This window comes from Hylobates moloch, unplaced genomic scaffold, assembly GCF_009828535.3.
Source record: "Hylobates moloch isolate HMO894 unplaced genomic scaffold, HMol_V3 SCAFFOLD_19, whole genome shotgun sequence".
NCBI classification, from domain to species: Eukaryota; Metazoa; Chordata; class Mammalia; order Primates; family Hylobatidae; genus Hylobates; species Hylobates moloch.
The window spans coordinates 72,386,694-72,401,878 of NW_026652294.1; the positions used below are offsets into that span (position 1 = coordinate 72,386,694).

At 37.7% G+C, this 15,185-nt stretch overlaps 1 protein-coding gene across 1 annotated transcript in view; it reads right to left on the bottom strand.

Annotated features, from left to right (window-relative positions):
- The window catches only part of IL33 (interleukin 33), a 40,811-nt gene extending 26,440 nt beyond the window's left edge, over positions 1-14,371 (bottom strand). Inside the window, exon 1 of the mRNA XM_032138809.2 lies at positions 14,311-14,371. The gene's annotated coding sequence lies outside the window, so the exon portion shown is untranslated. The remainder of the gene's footprint in view (positions 1-14,310) is intronic.
- Between the last annotated feature and the right edge of the window lie 814 nt (positions 14,372-15,185).

The following is a 15,185-nucleotide window of genomic DNA, read 5'->3' on the forward strand; positions in this document are numbered from 1 at the left end:
TTCATTTAATCAGATTGATTTGCTGTGATGAGTCTTGTTACAATGCAGAGTTTATGAGAAATTCTTACTAAAAATGCATACTCCTTATGGAAAATTTAGATAATACAGAAAAGAGAAAGTTCGACCTTTGATGTCGTAGAGAGTAAATTCTCTGAAAAGAGACACAACTGGGAATCGTTGTAAGGAAATCCTAACCTCCTCGAGATCCTGAGGGCACAAATGATGCTGGATTTGCATTTGTTTTTACTATAGCATGGAGTGCTGCCTAAAAACATTAATAAATAAAATACTACTTCTAGTACTGGGCTAGGTGCTGGGGATACAGTACTGAACAAAGCAAACTGTCTTGCCCTCCTGGAGTTTACTTTCTATTGGGGAGATAGAAGTTACTCACATAGTTGTACAAATATGTTATTAATGAACAGTGATAAAAAAGAATTGGACTGGTAAAGAAGATAAAGTAGAACGGTACTAAGGTAGTGTAGTCAGAGAAGGTGACATTTAAACTGCAGCCAAAGGGCGTGAGGAACATATGAAAGGGAACAGACACAGGGAAGAGAAAACCTCAGGGCAAAGGCCCTGAGATGGACAGAAGCCGCAGTGCTCAGTGAACAGAGAGTGCTAGTGTGGCTGGAGCAGAGCTGGCAATGGGGAGACCATAATGTGAAGGGGCCGGAGACAGAAGGGGACAGAAGCTTGGTTGGGCTGGGCCCTGGAGGCCAAAGGAAGAAGCTTGGATTTCATTCAGAGTGCATTGAGAAGCCAAAGAAGGGTTTTGAGTAACATGGGATATGATTTGATTTTTATTTTTAAACTAGTGCTGTGACTATCATGTGAGAAACAGATGGAGGGCAATAAGAGGGAAGGGATGAGACCAGCCAGGAGTCCGCATTAATTCAGATGCTTAATAATGGTGGTTGTGGTGATGGTGATAATGATGATAGTAGTAGCTACAGTGTTTGGTGTCTTCTGCAAGACTGATGCTCTACATATATTATCTCTAATGTCACTGTGATTCTGGAGTTTGGATATGATTGTCTCCCTGTTAGAGGTGAAGAAATAGTGGCTCTTGCAAAACATCACATAGGTAAGAAGTAGCAAAGCCAGAATCTGATATTAGGGCTATCTGGCTCTTTCTCTTAGTTCATGGAGAACATTGGTAGAATGGGGCATAATTGAATCCCAGGACCTTATATTTGATTCATCTCCTTGTCAAGCTTGGTTTCTCTTGAATGGGAAGAGGATCTGTGAGGATATAGTGGGATGAAGGAATGTATTGCTAGGTGCTGGAAGCAATACCAGTGGAACCAGTGGAAGAAGACAGGTCCTGGCTGATAGGGAGAGGAAATAGGGATTATGACTAAGTTTGCCAACACAATATGACTTCATTCTGGGAGATTTTGCAAAGGGGCAGAAGTGGAGGAGAAGCGGGAGGTGGGAGCACAGGGGAGGGTGTCACACCAATCCTCTACTCCCTTGGGTGTAGCAGTTTCATTTCTTTCTTAATGGAGATTAGAATACGTGATATGGAAGAAGGGAAGATAGAAGTTTGGGGAACAATGAGACAGCACCCTCCTCACATGATCGCAGTGGCATGATCATAGCCTCACTGAACTCCTAGGTTCAAGGGATCTTCCTGCCTCAGTCTTCCAGTAGCTAGGAATACAGGTGTGTGCCACAACGCCTGGCTAATTTTTTATTTTTGTAGAGACAGGGTCTCTCTTTGTTGCCCAGGCTGGTCTCGAACTCCTGGCCTTAAGTGATCCTTCCACCTTGGCTTCCCAGAGCACTGGGATTACAGCTGTGAGCCACCATGGCTGGCTGTTGTTTAATGGATTCAGAAAGCTCTCACTGATAGAAGAAAGCAGTGTATGGAAATAAAACAACAACATGGAACATAAAGACCTTTGGTTTTAGTTTAACTCTAAAGTTGAGATCATTTTATTCTTTTACTTTTAAAATGCATTTTACATAAAATTGGACAAGTAATGTAAAAATTTTGAATCTTGTAAAAATTCAAAGGAGTGTGAAATATTTAGCAAGAGCATGTAGAGTTAAATAAAAATTCTCCTTTTTTTGTTTTTGTTTTTTTTTTTATTTTAGAGACAGAGTCTTGGTCTGTGACCAGGACTGAAGTGCATAGCTGATTGCAACCTTGAACTCCTGGCCTCAAGCGATCCTCCTGCCTTGGTCGCCCAAAGTGCTGGGATTAGAGGTATAAGCCACCATGTCTAGCTCTCCTGTATTTTTTACAATTAGCCCTTATATAGTGTTTATTATGTGCCAAGAACTGTACTAAGTGCTTCACATATTTAACTTATTCAATTATTACAGCAATCTTGTTAGGGTAGCATTATTATTATCCCTCTTTTATATATGAGGAAACTGAGGTACAGTGGGATCAAGTAAATGCCCAAGGCCTCATAGCTGAAACCCCAAGCAAACATTTTCAGAGTTCATGAGGTACTTCAGGAAAGGGGTGGAGGAATCCAAATCCGTTGCATCCAGATCTTCCTCCCTAGCCCCTGCATCCAGAGCAGAAAACCCCTATCTAGAAAGTTTTCTAGGTAGAAGAGGTTTTACTGGTAAGAAAACAAAATTAAAAGTTTGAAAATATGTCATTAGGCCCATTCCACCTGAATTATTTGACCCTGTAAGGAGGGTGATAGACTGAGGCCCAGTTCATATACTATCAGTAGTAGTCAAGCTAGAGAAGATTTAGTAGCATCATAAGGAGAAAGCATTACACTTAATGGTTGGAAGAAGTTTTCAAAACTTTGTAAAGAGTAGAATCCTTTTCTGAAAAAAGAATATTGCATGAAAGCCTAATAGATAACAGAAGAGAAAATCATTAACTTATTAATATAAATATGCTTCATAAGTTTACATTTATATTTACTCATTATAAAGTTATTTAATGAAATATACTGTTTCCAGCATAATAATGGATTAGTTACCGTGAACAGCCCTCCTGATAAAAACAACAAAAATGCTGCAAGATGTGTTTTTAAGTATCTTTTCAAACAACATTGAGGGGGCATGAATGGGAGGCTAGCAACCTTGGCTTTTTTCTAAAGTTGTCTACTATATCCTAGAGACAAAGAGGAAGAATTACATAAAGAATCAGGGCCAGGAGATAAAGCTCAGGATATGTCTAAGATGGGAAGTCTAACAGGAAACTGCTACATAAACCTGGACTCTCAAAGGGCTACATTCACAATAGAAGGGTGATCAAGATAAATAAACTCGGCAGAAGGGAATAGCCAGAAACCTTGTCTGTCTCAACTCCAGCCCTTGCTGGAAGGAAACACGTATCTCTAAGAATTTATCTTCTCAGGACAAGTCAGCCTCTACATGGATTTGTAGTCTGAAATCAAAGTACTTGTGTGCTTCCGAAAGCCTGAAATAGAGAATTAAGTATAAAGTAGTTTTAGGTTGGCAGTGCCCCAAGGCAAATACAAATCTTATCTTGAAGAACTCAGCCGCTACACAAACCACCAAGCATTCCCACAGAAAAGCCTTCAGGACAAATGAGTAGTCTGTCGTCAAAATTTGCAACGCAAACAAGAATACTAGACACCATGGTGAGAACCCACAAAAGGAACAGGTAGCAGAAAAACTGATTTTAATATTGTTAGATAGTATTCTAAAAGACTGAAAATATGAACAGTGAACCTGTATATTTGAGAAAGATCCAAATAGAATATCTAGACATAAAAGATATATTACTGAAATTAAAACTCAATGGTTCAATTAAACAGAAGATTAAACACAAGTGAAAAGAGTCAGCGACCTAGAGAACAATCCAGAGATACTTGGAGGTGGAAAATATGAAAACGGTAAAAGACTTGGAAGAAAAATAAGACAGTTTTATGTCTATTTGGAATGGTAGAAGGAGATGCTAGAACAGAGATGGAACAACATTTAAAGAAATAATGGCTGACAACATTCCAGAATTGTTGAAAGATCCTAATCCTTAGATCTAAGAGTTTCAATGAGTTTCAAGCAGATAGAAAGAAAGAAAGGGCTGGGGGTGGTGGCTCAAGCCTTATAGTCCCAGCACTTTTGGAAGCTGAGGTGGGATGATCTCTTGAGACCAGGAGTATTAAGACTAGCCTGGGCAACATAGCGAGACCCCATCTCTACAAAAAATAATAATTAAAAAAATTAGCTGGGTGTGGTGGCACACACCTGTAGTCTCAGCTGGTAGGTAGGCTGAGGTGGGAGGATTGCTTGAGCCCAGGAGTTTGAGGCTGCAGTGAGTTAAGATCACGTCACTGCACTCCAGCCTGGGTTACAGAGCCAAACCTTGTCTCTAAAAAGAGAGAGAGAAAGAAGAAAAATCCACATCTTGATATATTAGTTACGAAATTGCAGAATATTAAAGAAAAAAAGTGAGAACAGCCAGGGCACCATAATGAGCCCTCATCTCTACAAAACATAAAAAATAAAAATTAGCTGTGCATGGTGGTATGTGCCTACGTTCCCAGTTACTCAGGTGGATAAGGTAGGAGGGTCACTTGAGCTAGGGAGGTTCAGGCTATAGTTAGCTGTGATCACATCACTGCACTCTAGCCCCTGGGTGACAGAGTGAGACCTTGTTTTAAAAGGGAAAAGAAAAGAGAAGATTGTAATGTCAGTCACTGAGGACAATAAAACTATTTGGAGGAGGAAAAAAATCACCTGTCCAATATGGATGGAAGTTTACAGTCTTAGAGTAGCCCTAGAACTTGTGAAATAAACATTTGATATTTGCAGAACCAAGGTGCATCTTGCAGTCAACTGAGCATTATTAAAAACTGCAGAAGTGGCCTAAAACCCCTTATTTTACAGATGAGGAAAGTGCCACTCAGAGCAGGCGAAGGGTCTTCCCCAAGGTCACACAGCTAGTAAATGGGTATATGGTGGAGCCAGGACCAGAACTCAGGTCTCTCAACTCACAGAGCAATAGTTGTGACTGCTCTTCCCTCTATCCTGCTGCCATTTCTTTATTCAGCAACAACAAAGAAAAACAAAATGTGAAGAAAAGTAGAATTTCAGTTTATCATGGAACTTTTTGGTGATTCCTTATGTTTCATGTATAAAATTTAATAACTGTTTGAATACATTCTTATACAGTGCAATATCCCATTACCAGGAACCAATGAAACTGCTCACATTTTTTGGATGGGGGAAAGGGCATGCAGTCTTGATTTGTTTCCTTCTAGCTTATAACACAGTGTGAGGGTAGTGTGAGAAAGTTTTAGAAAATGTGATTAAATCTGAGTCATGGAAATCAGTTCTGGCACAGCATTCTGTAGAAGGTGGTGAGGGTAACAAGAGGTGGGTGCAAATCTCAGCATATACAAAGGCTTTGCTGAGAAATACACAGGGGAAAGGCAGGTGCTAAGCCACAGCATGTATTATATATACCTGAGTCAGTAGGTCAAATAAATTCACAAAACTGTAAAAAACAAATCTATTCTGCTGGAGTTCACTGCTTTGGACCTGGCTTGGTTTGCTTCCTGAAAAGTTCATACCTTAGATCCACAAAGGAAAGCAATCGGCAAGGTAATGCTGATATATCAAAATGTATCACCCTGTTTGTTCATGAAAAGATACTATTGCATGTATGTGCATGTATGCATGAAAAATTATTCCTATACATATTTCACCACAAATACATGCCAAAAAGTAGGAGAGCATTTGTAATTGGCAACAATACAATCAAACAGATTGCTTAACCAAGGATAAGAACTTGCCTATTAAATCACTTTTGATTCTGGGAATAGTACCCGGATTCTAAAGCCTAAAGTGGTTTGCATGACTTAATTACAGATGCTAACAAGAATAGTTCTTTGGGCAGTGCTCTAAATCCTATCAGCTGATTTGCTGTTTGTTTTGAAAGAGAAGCATGAGATTTTCAGATGGCAAAGCTTTGGATTTTGATACCCATCTTCAAAACAGAATGCAATATATATCTTTAAATTAGTTCCTGTGTAGAAAAGCAGGCTAATTTGGGTATGGCACATTTCTCAAACACATAAAACAGTAATAAGATATTTATTCCAGATTTTACAGTTATATGGTTAAAGCCAGTGAAAGTGTGCCTAAGTTCTATTCCCACTACATAGATATGCTACTAGATGCTACTGGAATTGATTCTGGGAGCCTTCATCTGAAGGCAGCTTTAGGAAATAACAAGGAATAACAAGAGGAGTTTCTGAAAGGATGAATTAAGTGCTTATATAAATAGGGAAAGAAGGACTTTAGTCTCTAAAATTTAGAACCAAGAGAAGGGGTTGGCCTGGGACTTCTGGGAACATTTTTCTCCTTGAAATAAGGGGCCTGTGAGGAGTAAGCGCTTCTTGGCTTCTACTCCTTTGGCTCCTCTGAGTATCTGATGCTCAGAGCTGGGTCAACCATCTTTTCCCATGAAGAGAGATCATAGATGCTCTCAGGATGGTAGAGTAGAAGGGTGGGAAGACCCTGAGTCCTTGATGATATCCTTGATTTTTGACACCAACTCTGAGACTGCCCGACTAAACTTCTGATTAAGTGAGCAAAAAGTGTCCTTAAGTTTTAAGCCTTGTTCAGTTCTGGGTTCCCCAGTTGCAGCTAAAAGTATATCAAGTGATATAAATTATCTTTATTTTTCATGTAAGTATAATCTGCATTGACTTTTTCTAAATCCTTAAAAGAAATGGCAAACAACTAATGTATTCTGGACATTGCCTTAATAATATCTTTATGGTTGAATTGTTTAAACATTTTAATGTTTAAATAATGTTATGTTTTAAAGAAAATTTTAGTAAAACATTCGTATGTAAATTCCTATGCTAAAAATCAAGAAAATAATATTATATTTGATAGAAAAGCATGATATATCAAAAAATAGAAAAAATAAACTGAAAATCTTTTGTATCAGAACAACATTTTAAAAACTTATAAGTAACTCTTTGAGGTACTCTTTTTTTTAAAAAAAAGTGCAGATTACCAGTAATAGTACTGTTTTACTATTCTATTTTTGCAAAACAGTAAAGCATCAGTTATGTTTGTTTACAAAAAATTTTTGTGTATATAAATTTGTCTATAAAATGATTATGAATATCATATACATGTAAATCATGCCTTAAGTCATTGTGGGACAAATAGTGACAAAATGAAATGACTTGCCAAGACTTTGAAAATCAAACTTCATAAAATCCTAAAGTAAAAGAAGGAAAAATAAACACAAATTCTTCGTTGTTACCTCTTGGGGAAACCAAAGGAGATGCAATTAGATAGTGACACAGAGGAGCCTTCAAAGGTATAAGGAATATTATATTTTTTAAACTGGATGATAAATACACAGGTATTGGTATTTGTTTTATTATTTTTCTCCAGAACTTACATTTACATATGCATTCCATATATTAGTTTATGTGTATGATATATTTCTTAATTAAAAAGCTTGAAAGAAAGAAAATCAATCTTCAGTTAACATTCTACTTATAAAGTCAACTGTTAAGCAAACTTCCCTATCCTCCAGGAACAAATGTAGCTACCAAGTAAAAAAAAAATCAGTTAATACAACATCAACACTTTCAAAATTAAAAAGAAATTGCTGTCTGAAAGCAGGAGCGCATTATTTAAAATTCTGTGGTTATATTTTAAAAGAACAAGTGAGCTAGTATAAAGGGGATTCCATGTGCTAAATTGTGACAGTTTGACTAAAACAAAAAATATGTGAAAGTTTTTCCTTGTGCCAGGACTAAAGTTACAGACAGCATAACTTTTGCAGGCTTTTTTTCTTGTGTTTGAGATATGCTTATTGAATAGTGAGAAATAACTGATATTATAGAACAGGTTATTAAAAGTTTTATAAAGCATGTAATATATTCCCCAACACTTTCACTGCCACACCATTCAACTTAGCTGGCATAGTCAAAAGCCAAAATGAGAGTCCCTCTCAATGCTGGTATTTAGCTGGTACGCTGCAAGGCTGGTTCCTTTCTTACTTGTCTTTGCTAACGCCATGCCAGCTATTAAATATTTTGAATATCACTTGGTAGAAAGCATGAGATTTTCTTGTACAATCAAATGGCTGCCTGCTAACACACAACACTGTTAGATGAAATTAAATTTGATTATTACAAGCCATTTAAAACTTAAGAGTACAGAGGCTTTCTTCTCATAGATATGAAACTTCCTGGTCATTTATCTGAATAAAATAAGCCACAATCTACACCCTGGATATTTCATTTCCATAAAGTTTTCACAGAACTGGCTTGCGCGGTGATCTGAAAATGCAACTCAAAGGTCTGAAAGCTTGACCAGCATGGTATGACAAGCTTTTCACTTTGCCTCCTTCATGGGCTGCTCCAGCTATTCCCCAAATTGCTGACTTCATTATTTCTCTGTGGAATTCTTAGTTGGCTCAGCCTTGCTTAGCTGGTAGCTGGGCTTAGTGTGAAAGCTACTAAAGTGAAAAGACTCTGTTAAACACCTCTCTTCTCCCCATAGATAAGGCTAAATTATTTTCCCACTCTGGACAGATATGACTTCTTGTTGAGTGTACCCACTGATGCGCAGAGAAATAAATATAACTTGTAGCCTTTCCTTTGCCAGGAGACTTTTCATAAAATAGGTACAGTGAACTGCCATTCTACAGGTTACTAGTTGCTGCATGTTTCCACCTAGATAGTAGGGAGAACCAATGGGTCTAAGCCCAGATGCTCTTTTACCAGCTTTTGCCATAAATGCCTAGAAAAAAATTGGATGCTGACAAACGAATAGACTTCTAAGTTTTATACTTTTATGAATTAAGAAATATAAAGACTTAAAAATATATTTTTTTGTCACATCACAGTGCAGATGACTTTAATGCTTCTAAATGTTGAATCTGCTTTCACGGGCCTTATAGCACTGAGCAGAAATTCTTCCACTTGACATAATGAAAAGTAATAATAATTGGACAGCCAGATGTAAGCATTACCTGTCATGTCCTAGGCATGGTATCCCCCAAACATTTTTTGTAAAACAGCTTATACTCCTTTGAGTTAATAGCATCTAATTTTTTATATTAAATGACCACCACATACTGACAATTATGATTAAGTTTCCACAAACCATATGGCTCTTGAATAAGTCAGTGAAGAAAAAATAATGCCACCATACATTCAGGTAATATGGACCTTTTTTCTTATGGGGAAAAAACAGGAAGCTGGAGATAGTTACTAAATTACATCAGAATGAATATTGATCCTTATTTCTGTGCCTGAAACTTGTTCAAAAGTTTAGAATGAAATATTCCTAAAGGAAACTTAACAATTATGGGTCAGGCACAGTGGCTCACACCCGTAATCCCAGCACTTTGAGAGGCTGAGGCAGGAGGATTACTTAAGCCCAGGAGTTTGAGATCATCCTGGGCAACATAGTAAGACCTCATTTCTACAAAACATAAAAAAATTAGCCAGGTGAGGCAGCACACGCCTGTGGTCTCAGCTACTTAGGAGGCTGAGGTGGGAGGATAGCCTGAGCCCAGGATGTCAAGGCTGCAGTGAGTTGTGATTGAGCTACTGCTCTCCAGCTTGGGTGACAGACTCTGTCTCAAAAATAAATAATAATAATAATAATAACAATAATTTACAAATATGAAGGAGTTATGCTGACTACTGATCAAGTATTGTTAAACAGGATTGCTAAAGAATGTGGACAAATAATATATATGTATGAGAGATAATGGAAAAATAAAATTTAGGGAGGAAAAACTTTGGAACGAATAAATTCAGATTTGAGGAAGTTCATGTTTGGGTCTAACAATTCTCCAAAGAAAAGAACCAGTGGAAAAAAGCATATAGTCCTCTGAAAAGAAATTACAAACAGCTTAAATAGCATTTCTTAAACAATTGCCAATAGTAAGTCAGCAGGCTAAGAAGTTAGAGTGGCTGAGATTTGAGCACAACAGACACACAAAACTAAGAAGTTCTGTTAAACTCTAAGGAAACACTGAATCTTTGCCAGGAACTATGTGGGAAATAATGAGCAAAACATTCTTACCATTGCAAAAGGTCTCAGATGCACTAATATGGCTAGGGAAAATTATGACAATCGTTTAATTTATGGAATGTTCAAAGTGGAGGGGAATTAGATGTAAACTGGGTGCTGATTAAAAGTAAAGCACTCAGCCAAGTTTGTAGGTGAACTTCTCCTTAGTTCTGGAAATAGCAATGGGAATGGCAAAAAAAAGTTACAGAAGAGAACGATGGCTGGCAGGAACTCTTTCCCTCAGGCAACAGGTGAATGTAGCCCTGAAGGAAATAGATAGAAGGTTTTAATGTCACTTCATTAATATTTTCATATTTAAAAATGATGGAAACTTTGAATAAAAAAATAGCTTCCCAAAGAGGATTAGAGATGCACTAAATGAAGTAGTTTGGAATTGTTCTTTAGTTCTTTTTTCTTAATGGGACCTGACCCTGGACTTTAATCTCTGATCTGAAATTTACTGACTTTATGATTTTGGGTTAGTACTACAATCTTTTCAAATCCCACTGTCTTAATTTCATAAATGGAGGTAATATTTACCTCACAGAGGTGCTGTGAGGGATAATGTGGAAGATAAATGTCTCACTTTTAGTAAATGGTCAGTGATTAATAAATTACCTTTGATGACTGCTTCTAACATGTTTTACCCATCATAACACCTGTCTTGAGTGGGATTTTGTTGCTTGTTTGTTTCACATTTTACACAAGAGAAAAAAATTCAGGTTCGGGAAAGTTAAGTAAGATCCAAAATTACACAGCTGGTCAATGATGGATGATGGACTGGAGGACTGACTGCCTCTAAAAATTTGTGTTTTTACTATTATGCTATATTGCACTCTTCACTTAAAAAATACAAGACAAAAATAAATACCTTCATAGGTATACTGTAATCTACCAATAATAACATGAGCAGCATGTTCCAGGAGTCCGCTATAGGGAGGAAGTGCCCCCAATTCCTCACTCCCTCTTACCACTCCCTGCATACTGAACTTTGCCTGAACTTTTTGAGGCCCACTAAGGTTGTGTCCCCTTAAAAGTTACTTTTGCTTGCAGACATCAGCACCAGAGAACCTACAGGAAACCGAAGAGATTAGAGGTTCTACCATGATTTCCGGAAGTTCTTGAACCCAACCCAATCATTTTGTTGTTGATAGAATTAAGGTCCATTTCTTTCTGCTGTTCGAGAAGTTTATATTTGGTCTTAATGTTTCTAAATGTTCTGCTACGAACTGAGATACAAAGAAGGTGAATTCCAGTGACCCTCTTGATTTCCACCATGTTTGCCAAAATTTCAACTTGAATGAAAGGTACATTGATTTTGGCACAGTCTGACTCACATCTCCAGAAAAACTCTTATGGTATCAGATTTACTGACATATATATTTTCTGATGTAGACATATATATATATATATATATATATATATATATATATAAATGGAGTATATATATAAATGGAGTATATATATATAAATGGAGTATATATATGGGGACATATATATATGGGGACATATATATATATATATATATATATATGGGGACATATACATAAGGGAGAAAATATATATATATAGGGAGAATATATATATTCTCTCAATGCTGACCCCTCTTCAGTATTTCCCTGTATTGATTTAATTCCCTGATGGAGCTTAACTTTTCACAATTGAATTTCATGTCTATTTCCCCGAAGTTAGTCGTAAGCTCTGTTTCCTTAATCACTGGGAAACCCTGGCCAAGACTGACATTTCCTGTTTCTCAATCTCTTCCCTTATTTTCAGTTCTGGCTATTTGAACCCCTAAGTGAAAGTTTGCCTCAGGATTCTTTTCTGTCTACAAATGGGAAAGGGAAAGTGGTGCTTTCTGGCTGTAGATACTGTAAGCTAAACAATGATGGGAAATAGATAAACATCTAGGTTGCTTAGGAAATCAATTATGAAGTAACCAATAAAAGATTGGTAGAAGGTCCAGGATCCTTTCAGAGAAGAATGGAGAAAATGTGAAATTTGAGCTCAGGAAAGTGTGATGCTTGTGCTAGAAGTTCTTAACTGTTTCAGACACTACCGAGCTGTGTGATTCAGTTCAACCACCCTAAACTTTGGGAAATAGAGGATTCTGAAGTTTTCTGAACTCAGAGAGGTACATTTTCTGGGTAGAAATCAAAAGAGGAGCATTAAGTATTCAAAAGGCAAATTTGAGAAGTAATAAGTAAGAATGTTGGAAACAGTATAGGACCCCAATGTGTCACAGAAGGATGCTTCAGGCGGGAGAAGCACAGTGCAGAGGAGGAAGTACGGGTCTTCGCCCTAGACACTTCACTCTCAAGTCTCTGACTTGTATGCAGCCACAGGACATACTTTTGGATTTGTGCTATTTTCTTAATTAAAATAGTCTGGAGGCATATATTCATGTGTGGAAAGAAAAGGCAGAGAAAATTGTGAGGAGGCAGAAAGCAAGGAATAAAGAAAAGAAAACAACCTTCAAAGGAAAGTCTGTAAATGAAGAATAGTAGCAAAACTGATGAGCTTTTGAATTTCTTCACTTAGGGTATCCATTCCTTGTTTTTCCACAAAAGTTTATTTTTGAGGGGATGGTACCTCTCAATTCTTGTATTTGAAACTGACAGTGAGAAATAACAGTGAGAAAATTATGACAGTGAAAGAGATCTGACATAACCAACCCCCATCATGCTTTTAACCTTCATATTGCCCTTCGTCATTCCTGGGCTTGGGCCAAGCTAACTTTGGGAGAAATTTACTGTATGGTTTAAATGATAAGAACCCTTCACCAAAAGTAAACCACCCTGGTAAAAATAATGAAAGACCACCAAATTAGGAGTTTGAGAGGGGACTGAATTCTGCTAAGATGTAGGCATCGTAAAATGATTACTAGCCATTACTCTGGAGGTCACAAGATTTGCAACTTCCCCAGTGACTACTGTAAATAACATCACTATTGTATAAGCTAAGATTGACCTTTAGAGATGTCTGTTCAGGCTTTTGCATTTCTGATGACCAGTGACTCCTCTGTGGCTCCCACCCAGAAATAGACTCAGTGCATACACGAGGACCATTTTTCACATGCCTGTGATTTTATTCCCAACCAATCAGCAGCACCTATTCCCCTAAGCCCTTTGCCCGTCAAACTAACCTTGAAAAACCCTAGCCTCCAAATTTTTGGGGAGATTTGAATAATAACTTTGAATCCTCTGTGGCATGGCTGGCTGGCCCTGTGTCAATTAAACTCTTCACTGCCATGCCATGGTTTCAGTTAATTGGTTTTGTCTGTGCAGTGGGCAGGAAAAGCCCATTGGACAATTACATGTTTGTTCCCCTTTAACTTTTTTTTTTTTTTTTTTTTTCGGAGACGAAATTTAGCTCTTGTTACCCAGGCTGGAGTGTAATGGCATGATCTTGGCTCACTGCTACCTCCACCTCCTGGGTTCAAGCGATTCTCCTGCCTTAGCCTCCCGAGTAGCTGAGATTACAGGTGCCCACCACCACGCCCACCTCGTGGGTTTTTTTTGTATTGTTTTTGTTTGTTTTTGTATTTTTAGTAGAGACAGGGTTTCACCCTCTTGGCCAGGCTGGCTGCGAACTCCTGACCTCAGGCGATCCACCCACCTCGGCCTCCCAAAGTGTTGGGATTACAGGCTTGAAACACCACGCTTAGCAATGTCCCCCTTTTACTGAAAACCACTTGTAAACAATTGCAAGCATGTTTGTCTTGAGTAAGCATTAGGAGTTAGAAGTAGAATTATCAACTTGCTTTATAGTTTCCAGCCTGGCAACAAAGCAAAGACCCTATCTCTACATAAACTAAAAAAATTACCTAGGCATAGTGGCATGTGCCTGTAGTTCCAGCTACTTGGGAAGCCGAGATGGGATGATTGCTTGAGCTCAGGAGTTGGAGGCTGCAGTGAGCTAGGATCACGTCACTGTGCTCCAGCCTGTGCTACAGAGCAAGATCCCATCTCTTAAAAAACATAAAATAAAATAAAATAAAATAAAATAAAATAAAATAAAATAAAATAAAATAAAGTTTCATGGAGGGGGCAGAATTTACTATAAAAACTATTACAATCTGTTTTAGCAATTTATTAACTTTACAAATCACCCAAAGGAAAGCAAATGGAGTTATAAATTAATAACAGTTATTGTCATTGACTTTTACTGCTATTAGCAATAATAACAAATTGGCCTTATGAATTATTTTTCAGGAAAAAAAAAAAAACACAGTTCTCCATGGTTCCCAAAGTTTTACTTTGCAAAATCTGACTAAAAATCTCCCAGAATATTCAGTCTTACCTTGTGATCTTGTTTTGATTTCTTCCCTGAAGAGCTCCAGCTCTGTGTTCGCAGGAGTTTGTAGACTCTTTATTAACCAAAGTTTGGCAGAGACCCAAATTGCCTTAGAAGGGAGATCTGGGCGGGTGAGATTTTAGCAGGCGTGAAATCTCATGTAAAGAGCCAACAGAGTTACAATTCTGTCAACGCCTAAGGCTCTTTACTTTCTGTGTCCTCCCAGCAATTATGATTCTTCTTCTGCCCCTAAACTTTACGTTTTGGCTCTCTTTGGAGTTGAACTCCTAAACTTCAACTTCAGCACTGTTCATTTTGAAATTCTTTTGCCATTTATATATTCACTTTTGGCCGTTGGCTTCTTAACTTACAAACTTCATTAAGAGATCAGTTTATTCTTCCAAATTCCTTTATAATAGAAATTTGCGACCGCCTTTGTCATATCAGTAATAAGCAGCTCGTCTGCAAATACAAGCTCTCAGATACTCTGTATTCCAACATATCTGACGTGCTTTCCTGCTCCCCACTGTTCATCTTTTCTATTTATCTCAAAAATCTCACAGAAGATAATACTTTTTACAAAAGCAAATCCTGTACTGTAGATCCCATGAGACGTTGTTCTTCTCACCTCATGAGAAATTTTGCTCCTACTCGCCCTTTCTCTATCTCGTTTGGCATCTGTAGCAGAAAATAAAGGGGTGAAGTGATGCTCTTTTAAGACTTGGACTGATTCCACATCCTAAGATCACACATTGGAAGGAAGACTGCTGCTGTACTTAGAAGGATACTGTGATGGACTGTTACCCTAGCAAGCCCCTACAGCCATTCAATCTACAAGATTAGAAGGGTGAACTTGAAACAGAGGGGCAGCAGAAAAAAGT